Below are 7,734 nucleotides of genomic sequence, written 5' to 3'. Positions count from 1 at the left end.
ATCGGTGTAACAATTGTGGTGAAGAGTGACGGACATGACAACCCAAGTTTGCAACGTTACGGGTTTTTTTTTATTTAGAAGAAAAAGCCTTTATTTGTCACATATACATTACAGCACAGTGCAATTCTTTTCTTCACATACCCTAGCGTAGGAAGCTGGGGTCAGAGCGCAGGGTCAGCCATGATACAGCACCTCTGGAGCCTTGCTCAAGGGCCCAACAGTGACAGCTTGGCGGTGCTGGGGCTTGATCCCCTGACCTTCCCCCATCTCCCTCATCTTTTTCCCTTCTTCCCCACCTCAAACAGACTATTGTTCCCTAGCTTTAACCCAGAGTCTTAACCATTGAGCCATTGGTGGGATTTAAAGATCAGAGTGTTTAAATAAACCTACACATATACAGTGCTGTTCAAAAGTTTTGTAAATAGATGCTGTAAAGCAAAGGTACGCTCAAAAATAACAAAAGTATATGCTTCTATATGAAAATAAAAACAACAACCTACGAACAGTAAACAGTAATAAGCTAAAGAAAGCCAAGATTGGGCATGATGACCCTTTGCCTGTTATTCTTTTCGAAGAACCATAAAGAATCTCGTACAGTTCTTATGGAGACGTCCACTGCTTCTGTTTTTTTTTTCAGCGAATCCCTGACAACCTGCATTCATTTTAATCTGCAAAGTGATCCATTACTCTATTGTTATCTTCTTTACTGACGTTACAAACAGTTTCGCCAGAAAAGTCATGTTTGGAAATATAAAAAGGTTTTTTATTTTTTTTGGAGCTGATCATCAAATAGTCATCAAGTCATCAAATAAACAACAACAAAATGTGTATAAAAATATTGTATTAAAAAATGAGGGCGCCTAAGACTTTTTGCACAGTGCTATATATTTAACTGAACTATTAAACCCCATTCCCTTCTTTTTCCCTTTCTTTGTCTTTTCATTGTGGGGGGAAAAACAGTAGGAGAAATGGGTAAATGGGTTCAGTTGCGTCTGCTGCATCCTGCTTTGAGATGCCGACGCAGTTTTCAGAAAGAAATGGTACTGGAACACCGTGCACGTCCAGACGTGGGCACTACATCCAGCACATCCTTCACAAACCCACAGTGAGTCATCAAGAATTCAACATATGACCCAAATGGGATTATTAATCTACTAAACATTCACAAACATGCTTCCACTTTTATATTTTGTACAAATGTTGGAAGGGAGTCAGCTCTAACGTGGAAAACCACAGAGTGTGTTTCTGCTTGTGGTGCCACTGTATTATCTACTCATGTACTACTCGTAACACAGGATATGACATAAACGTATAACATTTTATTTCTACGAACAATTAGGAAAAAGAGAAATGGCGTAAGGGTAATCCTGGCAGGCAAGCTGTAATCGATTCAGTATTCAGCTCTGGTGGTTAATGACCGCTGTGAAGCAGGTATTCCGACGTCCTGCGCAGTCTTCAATGACCAGAATACCGCTGGAGTCAAATTATCCTAGCAGATCAGCAGGAAGAAACCCAAGAGTACTGCCTTAGAATCATACAAAAACAAACCCAAACCCAGTCCTTGCACTCACAGGAAACCAGCACGACATGTGCTAGTGTAGGTGTGAGGGTGTCCTGGAACTTTTGTTAAAACACACACACACACACACACACACACACACACACACACGCTGGAAGAGGTCCGTGTGTGTCCGGATAATAAAAGACTGCTGCTGGGTGCCGCCAGTACTCGTTACTGCACACGGAGGGCAGGAGTCTGCCTCTCTGGCCTCTCCTTCAAAGCCACCTCTTCCATATCAAATGGGGTGCTTAAAGTAACCAGAGAGCAGGCTTTTACTTTTCTCTAAATTAGCTCAGGCAACTCAATTTTGGTGCGGTTTCACTTCCACCAACGTCTGCACAGCTAGAGCACCATGATGTCATTGCTGGGTTGTAAGCACATGTGGAGGGAAAAAAAAAAAAAAAAAAAAGGTTCCCCTATTTAGCAGTAATTTGTAACAGATCTGAATTAAGCTGGTTGCCAAGAGTTCACAGGACCGTTTTCCATCCAATTAAAAGACTGTAAACTACTCCCAAAATTTGGATTTTTTGCAGGTGCTCCAAATTGGGGTCAAAGAGTATCAAATCTGACTGCCTTTCGCTAAATGATACTCCATTTCAATAAGACATACAGGGGCTTCAGTTCCTTTTGGCTATTCATAACTAAGTAGAAAAAAAAACAGACAGTTTTTGCAGGAGTGTTTTTTTTTTTTTTGGGCGACATCTGCCAAAGTCTTCAAAGCTGAAGAAGGGCTCCATTGTCAGGAAGGACAACACAGTCAGACGAAATAAGATTGAGGATCTGTGAGTGAGCAGGTTGGCCTGCTCCTGCCTCTGGTGCTTTGCGTTCAGCTTGTGTTGGCTGCAGTGTCCCTAAGCGTCTGGGACAGCAGTCTTGTACGTTTGGATCCTGTGAGTCCGTGACGTCTGTGCGTCTAAGGATTCGTTTCTAAGCAGGAAGCGACAGGAATGCGCATGCCTGTACACCAGCCACAATCTAAGATCGTCTCTGAAGAAGTACATCTGCAACTCAAAGCATCTTTTTATATATCATCACAACTTTTATCTCAACCGCTGGAAGGAAAGCGATTGCAGACCCGTTGTTTATTCAGACATTATTCATAGTTAAATTGGTAACTGCCATCTGCTACAAGTCCACGGCGTAAAAAAAAAAAAAAAAGAGCAAAGCCGGCTCAGTGGTATCATCAGGGGAGTGTGGTTATGAAGAGATTTGTGTCGGTTTGCTTATACATTAACACTAAAAGCGTGACTGTATCTAATACTCAGTAAACCTAGACCCAGACTCATTCAAAACCATAATTGTCTTGGAATTACTATCATCCAGATTCCAAAGTGAAAACCTCATCTCTCGACTGCGGTTATGATTAGAGATACCTTCAGTATGACTCTGAGTGTGTGTGTGTGTGTGTGTGTGTGTGTGAGAGGGGCAGGGCAAAGGGTTCTTCAAATGTGATGTTAGGAAAATAATTTCAATGTGCCCTCACAACGTCAATAATGTGTTTGGCTGCTACTGTTTGGAATGAAAAAACCCCAACAACCTCTTGGCAGTGAGATGTTGGCCTTAAGTTCTTGTCTGTCGATGCCAAATCCAGACCGTGTGTGCTGATATGTCTCAGTGGGATAGTAGTACTGTAGGATGCAGCATTACTGCAGGATACATCACAGCACACATTAACACCAGTAAAGAGTTTGGTTGCTGTTTCTGGAGACGAAGCTGCTGGTCGAATTGTAAATGTAAATAGTAAAAACCTCACAACGTGGGACAACGTGCACAAACAACACAAGACAGTCAAAGGAGAACTTTTTTCAACAGTTATTTAGTTACGATAAGCAGGTAGACAGTAAGTTATTATAAGGTCTCTAAGCTCAACATAGGTAGCTACTGTAAATAGTCAGTAGTGATACATGTACCACTTATTTTACTCATTTTTATTCTTTGGAGCCACTAATAGAGTTGTTGATCTAAGTAAACAAACAAAAAAAAAGGACCAGTCACGCAAGCATCAAGCAAGAATTAGTGAATAAGTAGAAATAATCTTTTACTTCTCAAAAACCAACAGTGTAAACAGGTTTCTTTTTCAGAATTGTGCTTGATATTTTGTGTAGATTAATAATAATAATAATAATAATAATAATAATAATAATAATAATAATAATAATAAAAGTTGAATTCTTTCATGCACTGCGAATCGATGAGACTTATTGGTTCTTTCTTTGGAATTGATATCTTCATATACTCACAATCAAGTAACAGCAAAGTCCCAGTTTGAATAATTAGACATTTAAGCCCTAGAACTGAGGTCATTTAAGTTTTTTGTGATAAATTCTTAAAGTTTGACACGATATGTGAGCTGCGTATGTTCGAAGAAAGCAGAGAGAACTAAACGTGTGTGCAGTCGAGCAGCTCAGTTTGTGCCCAGTGTGTACACTTAATACTAGAGCTGAAAAGCGCCACTAACGGAGTTGGACACGCAGGGTGTGTGCGTAAAACGTGAGTTCATTGTAATGTTCATTTTAATTTCTGAGAATTTCTCATGAGATCAGTTTTCTGTGGCGTAATCAGGGGGGGGGGGGTGTGGTGGGGGGGGGGGTGAACACTTTTTGCCTAAATCTCTTCCAGAATTGTTCTTACTTAGTTCATGTTATTTTTCAGAAAACCTTTAAAAACGTCTTTGACAAAAATAAGAACGTATTGAAATCCTTCTCATGGCTGGATCAGGAAGCTGTCGCAACGTCGTGGTGGACTTTAACAGGTTTCTACATGTTTTTTATTTTATTTTTTTTATTTTTACACTTTCTAGCTTAACATAGTCTTGTTATATTGGCAGATCATTTTGATAATGTTAAGCATTTATTTCTAGAAAGAAACAAAATGCCAATAGAATACGGAAATGTAAAGCCTGAAATGAGTAAAAATGTCTTTTTGTTTTATTTTAATCTTATAATAGGAACTACTAGATACAGTGCTGTGAAAAAGTATTTGCCCCGTCCTGATTTCTTCTGGTTTTATGTATCTCATATACTAAATAGTTTTAGATCTTCAAACGAAATACAACAAGAAACAGAGGCAACCTGAGTAAACACAGAATACAATTATTTATTTAGTTTTAAATGCAGCAGAAAAAAAAGTTTTCCAACACCCATCACAAATCAAATTTGTGCAACCTCTTTATTCACTCTCTCTCCAACAGTTGCAAGACTGACTAGCAGATCCTGTGATGAAATTTGGGGGTCCTTGGAGACTTCTTTATGCGTCAGACGGTCTGCTCTTGGGCTGAATTTGCCGGGGCCGCCAGTCCTGGACAAATGGCACAGTCATCTGTGCCATTTGAAGATGATTTTCCTTACAGTGGAATGATGTATTTCAAATCATTTGGAGATATTTTTAAATCCCTTGCCAGACTCATAGACATCCACAACCTTTTTATCTGAAGGCCTTCCAGAATTCTTTAGATCTTGGCATGATGACACCACACACCTCAATAACAAAGGGAACACCAGACAATGGATATGAGAATGGTATAAATAAGACAGGTTCCACCTGCACTCCCTAAGCAGGTTCTAATCACTGGCACACAATCTTGAATACCTGACTCTAATTTTATGGATTTGAAGGTGTCATAAATGTGTGAAAATTACTACAAAATGTCAGTTTTCTGTGTCATTTGATAGAGTGTATCAACTATATTAATAGGTACTGTTTCAAAGAGGATCAAATGTTGATCCATAATGATCCAAATATGTAAAATAACCCCCAAAAAACTGCCTTTTCACAGGGTGTACTTATTTTTTCACATGACTGTATGTATTAGGTCCACTGATAGAAGCTTGACCACATTAGGACTCTTTTCCTATAACGATCGCTCTAATGAACATATAATGAACATTATTATAGGCCTAGAAACTGTTGATATTCCTGATGGCACAGATAATAAGGATGAAAATGTACAGTAGATGCAAATGATTGTTGTTAAAATACTATACCATTATATATACATATATATTTACCTTATCTCTGGCCAGACATGAATTAGTTAGTACAGATACGGGGCCATGTCAGAGATCGAACAGGAGAAGAACGACACTTCATCAAATCTGCATGTTCTTTCTATGGTTAGATCTGACAGTGTGCACACTGCATGCATTAGCATATTGAGCACAATACAATGTTGACAGAAAACACCACAGTAAATACTTCAAGAAGGCTTTGAATGATTCACAAAGGCAAGCTTCTTTCTGGATGGAAGCAAAAAAAACAAAAAAAAAAAACAACAAAAAAATTTACTGAATTGCCAAATCATTTCTGAGGCACTATTTCTCCGTGTACTAGAACACTCAAAAGCCCAGGACCTCTGGAGGAAAGTGAGAGTATGATACTGGTATCTTCTGCCAAAGCCCTTGTGTGAGTAATGAATACGGTGCAAGAACAGACCATTATGAATGATTTGCAGCACCTATATGTTTGACGTTTTTTAAAAGAATTTTTTATATCATAGGATTTATAAAGGTAACAGCACTGTGTTGCTCAGAGGTACACTCACAGGATCTCCAGCTTCTGCAGAAGGCACATTTATATTGATCTCTCCACTTAGTAGTCAACGTTCTCTCAATTACAACTTTGCATCACTGGACTCTTGGGTCGAAACAGTCTGCGGAGATGTACTGGGATGTATTTTTAGGAGCGTAGGCTGCTAGCAATACTGCAACTGTGTAGATTTTTCAATCCTCTTGACTTCGCCAAATACAAGGCCATAAGTTAAGATATTTATTTCTGCACGTATACAGTAACTGATCCGTTAGTCAAGAGGATTGATAGTGGGATGTAATAATGACTTTTTTCAAGCACAAACTGCTCAGTCACACTGCTGCCCAGCTGTTTCTACATCCCAAACGTCATCCGTCAGTATGACAGTCTGTGTGCTCGGTCTCAGACCAGAATGCGGCACAGTAACGCATCATACCTACTGATTACTTAACTTGTAGGGACTTGGTCCTCACATTCAGTACGGCTTTCCTATAGGGGGTATTCCAGTGAAAAAGCCGCTGACAGCATGATTATGAGCCGTCTTAAATGCTCAACCTCTTAGCAACGTTCCCAAATTAATTTATGGAAGCAAAATCGCTAGGAGCTTTAGAACTCAGACAGGGTAGAATTGGACTCTAATTTTTTCCACTTAGAGTGGAATGTGGCTTTCCTTGTGCCCAGACTCTCTACACCGCATATTTGCTGTTTGTTTTGACCGCGCTCTCTCTGTGGGGAAAGTAAGTAAAGGAGGAAAAAGATTTTGAAAAAGCAATGGAAACACTCAGGGACTGCCAAGATTGCATCCATTTTCCTCTAAAAGTATTCAGAGTGATGCAATGGGACTGTTATTGGGTTTCACTTACAGGAAAACCACAGGTACGTGTGTACACACACACACACACACACATACACACACACACACACACACACACACACACACACACACACACACACACACACACACAGTTGTGGGCGAGACAGTCCATGACAGACATTCAAAGCCTCCAAAGGGGTTTCTTTTCAGACTGTTTCGGTGCCACTGTCTGAAGTCATACTCAAATCATGGAGAGGCGAGATGCAAAATATGTGGTGTAACTTATGTATTTAACAGCACAAAACCCTGAATATAATAAAAGCCGATTCACTGTATGCTGTCTAGCAGAGCTAATAAAAGAGTTTTACTGTAGGGACATGGATCTGTGATGGCCCATCAGGCTGTCCGTCTGATAGTTCGGCTGTGCCTGTAAAGAGGAGCCGACCAGAGGAAGTCATTATGAGGTCACCGAGTCTTTCTGAGCGCTTACGATGTCATCTTTCAGACAAGTGCTTTGCCCTTGTCTGTCTCGTGCCATTTTCAGTCTGAATAAGAGTGTCAGGAACGTCTGGACATCCTGTCTCCATTTTTCCAGATCTCTCACCAGTGACTGTCAGTTTTATTACACTAAACATTCACATCTACTGACAATTGAATGTTTTACAGCTTTTAAGTTTCCATATATTACGTATTCAACCAAACTCCCAAAGCGTCGACTTATTATTATCATTATTATAAACCATTTTCCTTTATGGATATTATAACAGGAGCGTGTTGGTATAACAGGAGCCCACCTACACCAACCACCCTTCTTCACATGACTATTGAACTCTGT

The sequence above is a fragment of the Ictalurus furcatus genome, chromosome 24, assembly GCF_023375685.1.
Source record: "Ictalurus furcatus strain D&B chromosome 24, Billie_1.0, whole genome shotgun sequence".
NCBI classification, from domain to species: Eukaryota; Metazoa; Chordata; class Actinopteri; order Siluriformes; family Ictaluridae; genus Ictalurus; species Ictalurus furcatus.
Note: the sequence above shows the minus strand (reverse complement) of the source record.